The following is an 8,609-nucleotide window of genomic DNA, read 5'->3' on the forward strand; positions in this document are numbered from 1 at the left end:
TCGGCTCAGAAGGAGAGGAGGAGTTCCCTCAGCGGGTGCCAGCCTCCTCTTCCTCCCTGAACGAGGCTGTCCAAGGCAGGCGTGTCACACTTGTATATAAGCACTTATGCACGTTGTCAATATTTGGTTGCTTGCCTTCGTATGTTATTTTTAAATGGGACCACTGTTTAGTTCAGGGGTTCTCGCAACAAATTTTTGGGTGGCCTCAGAGTGCAACCACCAACTCTTTCTGGTGGCTGCTCTGACAGTTTTTCCTAAAATACTTAATTAGCTTTAGGAAAAACCAATAAATATGCACATATCCATGTCCAAATTATTGTAACTAATTTATGTAGGGTTTTTTTGCAGACTCAATTAAAAATAATGTACAGCTGTCTCTATTCTTTACTGGACCTAAACAGAATAGAAACACAAATAAGGTGCTTTGCATGTTTTCCTTCAGTATCACTTTTCACAACAGACTTAATTTGCCCCCCAGCTCGCCAGGACTGAGTAAGCCTGGATGGGGAGGTGGCTGGGGACCGAGGCGGCAGGGGAGATGGGGGAGGGGAGCCTAGGGCCCTGGTGCACAGATGGGGACTGGAGGAGGTAGCGGGGGCCGGGGGCAACGTACAAGGGGTGAGACTGGGCCCCTGTGGCTGGGGGATGGAGCCAGTTGCCACACGACAGGGCTGAAGCCTGAGCCCCGCTGGCCCCAGGAAGGTGGAGAACTCAAGTTGGCCACCTACTCTGACAGTGTTTGTAGCTCCAGAAGGGGACAGGGACCAGACCTGGCCATAGTGGAGGGTTACTTCCCACCCATCATCACCTAGGAGGCTCTGGCCACAAGAAAAGAGCCTGGTTCCCGCATTTGTGAAACACTGGTTTAGTTTGGCTGTTCCTCACTAGCTCTTATGTGTATTTTATCAATTTCTTTCCTGTCCTCTTTATTATGATATAGAGTTCCCCCTTTAATAAACTCATGCCTAAGGCACATCTCTGTCTGAACCGTGTGCTCCTTCACACCTGTTGGCTTTCCCCCAGTCCTTAGGCATCCTCTACAACCTTTTTAATTTTACATGCCAATAGTCTGGTTCTACTTTGGTTTAGATGAAGTTTATCCATTATAGGCCACTCCTTCCACAAAAGTTCCCCAGTTCCTAATAAACCTAAATCCCTCCTCCCTATACCATTTCATCCACTTAGGGTGACCAGATGTCCCAATTTTATAGGGACAGTCCTGATTTTTGGGTCTTTTTCTTATATCGGCTCCTATTACCCCCCCAGCCCTGTCCTGACTTTTCACACTTGCTGTCTGGTCACCCTACATCCACTCGTAGTTCTGCCTGCCTCACTGCTCCTACCCCCGGAACTGGAAGCACTTCTGAGAATGCTACCATGGGGATCCTGGACTTTAATCTCTTACCTAGCAGCCTAAACGTGGCCTCTGGGACCTCTCTCCTACTTTTCCATATGTCATTGGTACTTATGTGTTCCACATCATCAGCTCCACCCCAGCACTGCCTAGACATCTTGTGAGATCCATTACCTTTGTACCCAACAGGCAGTTTACTATATGCAATTCTACCAGTCATCACAAACTCCACTACCTATATTTCTAATAATTAAATCCCTCTCCCACTATTTCCTGTCTCTTCTGGGTACCTGCTCCCAGAGCACTAGCCTCAGTGCGAGGGGATATCATGACATTATTGGGAAGGAAGGTCCCAACTATGGGATCACTTTCCTCCACTCCAGTTTGATATTCTCCTGTTCTGAGACTTTCATCCTCAACAGCTAAGGAGCTGTCGGACAGGAAGGGGGATCGCTCCAGTATGTCCTTGAAAGTCTCTTCTATGTTCCCTTTGCTCTGCAAATTCCGCAGCTCTGGCCTCCAGATCCCATACTCTTGTCTCTGAGGGCCGAGAGTTGTTTGCACCATAAGGACACATGGCACCTATCCATGAAGCAAATAAGTACATATTACACTCAGTGCAACAAACTGGGTAGCTGATCTTCTCCATGCATTTTTACTCTTGGGGCTTTTTTATTTAGCCTAAGTTTAGGGTATGTATATTTGGTGTACTGATTACTTGAGTTCTGGCCTCTCCAAGCTATTCTTTTCATCAAGGAGTATCACTAATGAGCGACACAGTGCCTAGCACCTCCAAAGGGATTTTAGTCACTGGTGCAGCCTCTCTGATGACCAGGCTTGGAAGTTAAGGTTTAGATCTGGATAAGCCTTTAGATTTTAAATGAAGACTTTAAAATGGTTGGCCTATAAGATAAGCTCCTACATATTTAATGTCATTTTTTTCTTTCCTTTATCTAAAGAATATTTTTCTTCCCTATTGCTGGGTGAAACTCAAACTGAGAAGACTGACTACACAAAGTGCTGTCAAACCATATCAAGTAGACACAGTGGATAAAATCTTTCCCCTCTAATCTCGTTATTTATAGTAACCTTGGTATTACTTGTAAAATATTAGGTGAAAAGTAAAGAAATGCATTTTTTTTAAAGCTGACTACCTCACTAATTCTGAGGCTGTATCTTTGCTCTAGGTCCATCTAATCAGAACACTGGTATATCATCATTATTCAACATTGGAACATTTTCACATCTTTGACTGCAAATCAATACATTATACATACCTCCTTCAGTGTGTTTTGGAGATTGTGTTGCCCTGGCATCTGAAACCAATTAATGTTGAAGACATGGTAAAGATGCATATCAAGACCTGGATCTCCAGAAAAACAGGTGTAATTTTATGGAGAATTAAATTACAGCTTTGTGTTTCTCTCTCTCTAGGTATAAATCTGGCAAATGAAATAGGTTGGTTCTTTGCCTCATAGTAGACGCAGAGTGCCATTTCTGAGCTGTGACGGGTTAGGATGTGAGAGGCTGATGCTTTGCTGTGAATGTTTGGGGAGACCTAAAAGAATGTTTGTGGCTCACATGAGGCAATCAGGAGATGGTTTTTATATCTCTACATGCAATATGTGAGGGGTTGTAGCAACTATTGTAGATGTAGGTAAGGTTTGAATTGAATAGTAGAGTTCTTTGAGTGCTTGCTCATGTCCATTCCACATGTACCAGTGCTAGAAGTTTTTCCCTCAGCAGTATCCATAGGGGAGCAGCTCTGGCACCCTCTGGAGTGGCACCTGCATGGCACGGTATAAGGGGAGCCGCCAGCTACCCCCACCCTCATTTCCTTCTTGCCGCCAGTGATGGTGCATGGAACGTTCGCTGCTCTTACTAGCATTGTTTAGGTTTCGTTCATACAAACTAGAGTTCTTGTAAAGTTAGTGTACGTAGTAGCAGTAGTTAGAGTTTTGTTAGTCTCACTGGGGACTTAGCCAGGGGATGGGGCATGCCCCGGATCCCCAGGCTTTAAGCCCTGTGATCACTGCAAACGGCCTGTAGCAAATTGCTGACTCACTGGCGCAGTGCCTACTGCTGGTCGTCCGGGAATTGGCGCTCTCAGCCCTGGAGCGCCCTCTTCGGGTCAGTGTCTCGCCCTCTGTTGCCTACCCCTCTGCAGTCCCTTTATCTCCACCACATATAGGCCCCACATCCCCCCAGATCACGGTGCCCCTTACCTCGGCGTGTTCCCACTCCCCTGAGCTAACCTCGCCTCAGGGACCCGCTGCCAGTCTTCAACTAACCCCTTTTTCTCAGGGACAAACTGCACTCATCATTGGCTAGGGGGTTGGACCTGCTGCCTTTCCCTGCAGCCCCCCAGTACCTCCTTCAAGCTTCCTGTCAGGCCTCAGTCTGGGAGGTCGCCAAGCCTGAGCTCCTCAGCACTGCGCTGTTGAAGGTACCCTGTGCTCCCAGGCAGCCGGGTCCTTCCCGCCCCAAGGCTGGAGTGAGACTCTGTCTCCTAGCTCACAGACCTTTTTATACCAGCCCTATTGGGCCTGGATTGGCTGCTATCTGCCTTCCCCTGATTAGTTTCTTGGGGCAGCCCTTTCTTCCCGCAGCGGGGTGCTCACCCCGCTACACGGCCCTTGCCTGTGAGCAATCGGCACAGCAGCTGTCTCAGGTGACTACGACTTTAATATGTGGCCGCGGCCAAGTTCGAGAATGCCCTGCCAGAAGGTTCCTGTAAAGAATTCTGGGCGATCCTCAACGAGGGCACGGCCGCTGCCAGAGCGGCCCTTAAAGCAGCATCGGACGCTGCAGACTCCACCACCTGCACCATGGCATCCACCATCTCCATGCAGCAAGCGTCCTGGCTGCTCCTATCTGGGTTGTCCTCTGAGGCTCAGCAGTCGATTCAGGCCCGGTTTGTGGGCAGACTGACAAGAAGTTACGCGGGCTGAAGGACTCCCAAACCACCCTAAAAACGCTGGGGCTCTATGTTCTGGGCCCAGCACATAAGCAGTTCAAACTGCAACTTCCCCAGGGGCAAGGGAGCCAGCCCCAGCAGGACCAGCCGCACAAAAAGCCCAAGGGCTACAGACGGCGCACAAGACACCTGCCCCAACCCTCTGCCTAGTCGGACTCGACCCGCTCCAAGCAAAGAGCTAAAAAGTCATTCTGAAGGTGCAGCTGGGGGAGATCTACCAGTCTGTGTCCTGGATCCAATTGTCCCACATTTTTGCAACTGCCTTTCCTTTTTCCTTGCAGCATGGTCGGCGATAACAGGACCGCTGGGTCGTCAGTACCATAGCGCATGGCTACACCCTCCAATTTATTTCCACTCCCCTCTCCCTATCCCTCTTCAGGGACCCTTCTCACAAGAAACTTCTCAAGCAGGAGGTTCAGGGGATCTTGCAGCTGGGAGGAGGTCCCAACTTCTTACTGGAACAAGTGTTTCTATTCCCGGTATTTTCTGATCCCAAAGGCCCCGGGTGGTCTGCGTCCCATCCTGGACCTGCGAGACCTCAACAGATATCTAAGGAAGCTAAACTTTCGCATGGTCTCCCTGGCCTCCATTATCCCCTCCCTGGATCCGGGAGACTGGTATGCCGCCCTCGACCTGAAAGATGCATACTTTCATGTAGCAATCTTCCCAGGGCACAGATGCTTTCTCTGTTTTACGGTTGGCTCAGCCCACTACCAGTTTGCAGTCCTTCCATTTGGCCTGGCTACAGCACCAAGGGTGTTCACCAAGTGTATGGCGGTAGTCGCGGCCTACCTCAGGCATTGGGGTATCCAGATTTACCTGTACCTCGACGACTGACTGGTCAAAGGCAGCTCCAAGGCTCAGGTTCCAACACGACGTCACTATACTGCAAGCCACATGCCGCTCCTTGGAACTACTGATCAACCAAGAAAAGTCCACATTAGTTCCAGTTCAAAGGATGGAATTCATTGTGGCTGTGCTTGACTTGACCCGGGCGAGAGCATTTCTGCTGTTAGACCGGTTTCAGGCCCTCACAGACCTCATCGTAGAAGTGTTTGCGTTTCCCTTGACAAAGGCCGGAGTGTGCCTGCACCTGCTGGGCCACGTGGCAGCTTGTACATATGTGGTCCGCCATGCCAGGCTCCCCATGCAGCCCCTGCAGCAATGGCTGGCATCGACCTATTCCCAATGCAGGGACCACTGGGAAAAGATAGTAACCATTCCTCCAGCAGTTCTCTCCTTGCTGTGGTGGTGGATCGATCGTGAGAATGTCCTGGAAGGCGTCCCATTCAACAGTCCTGCTCCATCTGCCGAGCTAGTGTCAGATGCTTCAGACCTCGGTTGGAGGGGGTGCACCTCGGACATCTCCAGACCAGAGAATGTGGACCCCAGAGAAGACAATGTTACACATAAACATAAAGGAGCTCAGAACAGTCCGGTTGGCCTGCGGGGTCTTCCTGCCGTACCTGTTGGGCACAGTGGTGAGAGTCTTGACAGACAATACGGCCTCTATGTTCTACATCAACAGGGAAGGAGGACCACACTCGTCAGCTCTCTGTCAAGAGGCACTCCATCTCTGGGACTTCTGCATTGACCACGGCATCCATCTGGAAGCTGGTCACCTCCCCGGCATCAGGAATGCCCTAGCAGATCATCTCAGCAGGGACTTCTTTCCCCACAAGTGGTCGCTCCATCCGGATGTAGCCTGCATGACCTTCCAGAGGTGGGGAAGTCCCCAGGTAGGTCTGTTTGCCACCAACCAAAACAGAAAGTGCCATCGGTTTTTCTCCCGGCAGAGCCTGAGCAAGGGCTCCCTCTCCGATGGCTTCCTCCTGTCGTGAGCCGAGGGTCTGATGTACGCGTTCCCTCTGATCCCCCTGGTCAGTCAGGCCCTCCTAGTAAAGACCAAGAGGGACAAGGCACACGTTATCGTAATCACTCCTTTGTGACCTCGTCAGCACTGGTTTGGCATGGTCATGAACATGCTGGTGGCCCCTCCCTGGCCCCTTCTCTACCACCCGAACCTGCTGTCACAGGATCACAGTCGGCTCCTATACCCCAACTTTGAGTCTCTACCCCTCTCTGCGTGGATGCTTCATGGTTGAACCTGGAGGAGCATACCTGCTTGGAGGCAATCCAGATTTACGGAAAGGCTTGGTACACTCCTCCTTGGAAGTAGGAAGCCATACATGAGACTAACTTACCTGGCTAAGTGGACAAGGTTTTCCCATTGGGTGTCGGAGGGCAGCATTTCTCCCTCACGTTCTTCAGTGCAGTCCATCTTGGACTACTTACTACAGCTCAGGAACCAGGGTCTGGTGCATTCTTCCGTTAGAGTGCATCTTGCGGCCATCTCTGCATTCCACCAGCCGATCCAAGGTCAGACGGTCTTTTCTCACGACATGACTGTCAGGTTCCTGAAGGGCCTCAAGAGGCTTTACCCACAGGTACAGGCCCCTGTCCCGCAGTGGGATCTTAACCCAGTCCTCTCCAGGCTCACCAGCCTGCCTTTTGAGCTGCTGGGCTCCTGCTCCCATTCCTACTTGTCCTGGAAGGTCGCTTTCCTGGTTGTTGTGACGTCAGCAAGATGAGTCTCAGAGATTAAGGCCTTGACATTGCATCTGCCTTATACAAAGTTTTGTAAGGACAAGGTTCAGCTGCGGCCCCACCCAGCCTTCCTACCGAAGGTGGTATCTTCCTTCCATGTGAGCCAGGATGAATTCCTGACTGTATTCCAAGCCACACAAGAGTGCTGAGGAGAGGCGTCTGCACACACTGGATGTCTGGAGGGCCTTGGCTTTTTTATTTGGAGCGTACCAAGCCTTTCCGTAAATCGACCCAGCTCTTCATCACTAGGGCGGATAGGATGAAGGGCCTTCTGGTTTCTTTGCAGAGGATTTCCAACTGGATCACCTCTTCCATAAAAACCTGTTATGAGCTGGCAAAGGTCCTGCTCATCATCGGCCAGAGCACAGGCGTCTCCAGCAGCCGCCTTTGGCACACATTCCCATCAAGGACATCTGTAGAGCCTCAACATGGTCCTCTGTCCACACGTTCATGTCTCATTATACCATCACTCAGCAGGCCAGAGAGGATGCTGGGTTTTGCAGAGCTGTATTACAATCCGCGTAGCTGTGAACTTCTACCCGCTCCATGGGAACTGTTGGGAGTCACCTAATGTGGAATGGACATGAGCAAGGACTCTAAGAAAAGACAGTTACCTTTTCCATAACTGGTGTTCTTTGAGATGTGTTGCTTGAGTCCATTCCACAACCCGTCATCCTCCCCACTGTCAGAGTTTCCGGCAAGAAGGAACTGAGGGTGGGGGGAGCCAGTGGTGCCCCTTATACCACTCCCCTACGGATACTGCTGAGGGAAAAACGTCTGGCACCGGTGCATGTGGTGAGCACACACACCTGATGAGGGATGACATGAGCAACACATCTCGAAGATCACCAGTTATGGAAAGGTAACTGTCTTTTTCTGGTGGATATGAAAATGGTCAGACATTTGATACAGAGTCAGAGCTGTTCCTGGAACCTTAACTGAATATTCTGGTTTTCAAAAACAGCTACGTTGTTCTAAAGTTTTAAATTAAACTCAGAGTAATAAGGCAGAGCAGAGTTCATAGCCTACTTACTCCCCTGTCTGTGTAAATATGGTGTATGTCTTTAAATCTTTATGTAAGATGCTGAATATTTGGGAGTACTGCCCATTTGCTTATGGTGATGTCTAATATGTTTTGTGTAAAGTCCTGGTGAGGCAACAGTAAGTGACTAAAAATCTCATTGTGGAGGTTAGTGCTGGTCTTGCTGACTTCCAAACCACATTTGCAAGTTAACAAGTAAAGATATGTTTATTCTAATTAGCAGCCTGTAAACTCAGTTTGGGATTGAAAAGTAGGTCTGGGTTCTTCCAAGCTTTCACATCATCTTAATAAAGATTCTGATATCAGAATATAGCAACAAATCTGTTGATGCATGATCCACAACAGAGTGCAGTTCACTATTCCATAGCAGAGTTGGCTGTATAGTACTATATACATATACATATACATATACATATACATATACATATATATATATATATATATATATATATATATATATATATAAAATGTACATATTACTTGCAGCATGCACTAGGACTGCATAGAGTTAAAAGGAGAGAAAAGGTAGGTGAGGTAATATCTTTTATTGGACCAACTTCTGTTGGTGGAAGGTTCAAGCTTCAAAGAGCCCTCCTTCAAGTCTGGGCAAGGAAATCAGTGTGTCCAAG

Source organism: Lepidochelys olivacea (assembly GCF_965140295.1).
Source record: "Lepidochelys olivacea isolate rLepOli2 genome assembly, chromosome: 2".
NCBI lineage: Eukaryota > Metazoa > Chordata > Testudines > Cheloniidae > Lepidochelys > Lepidochelys olivacea.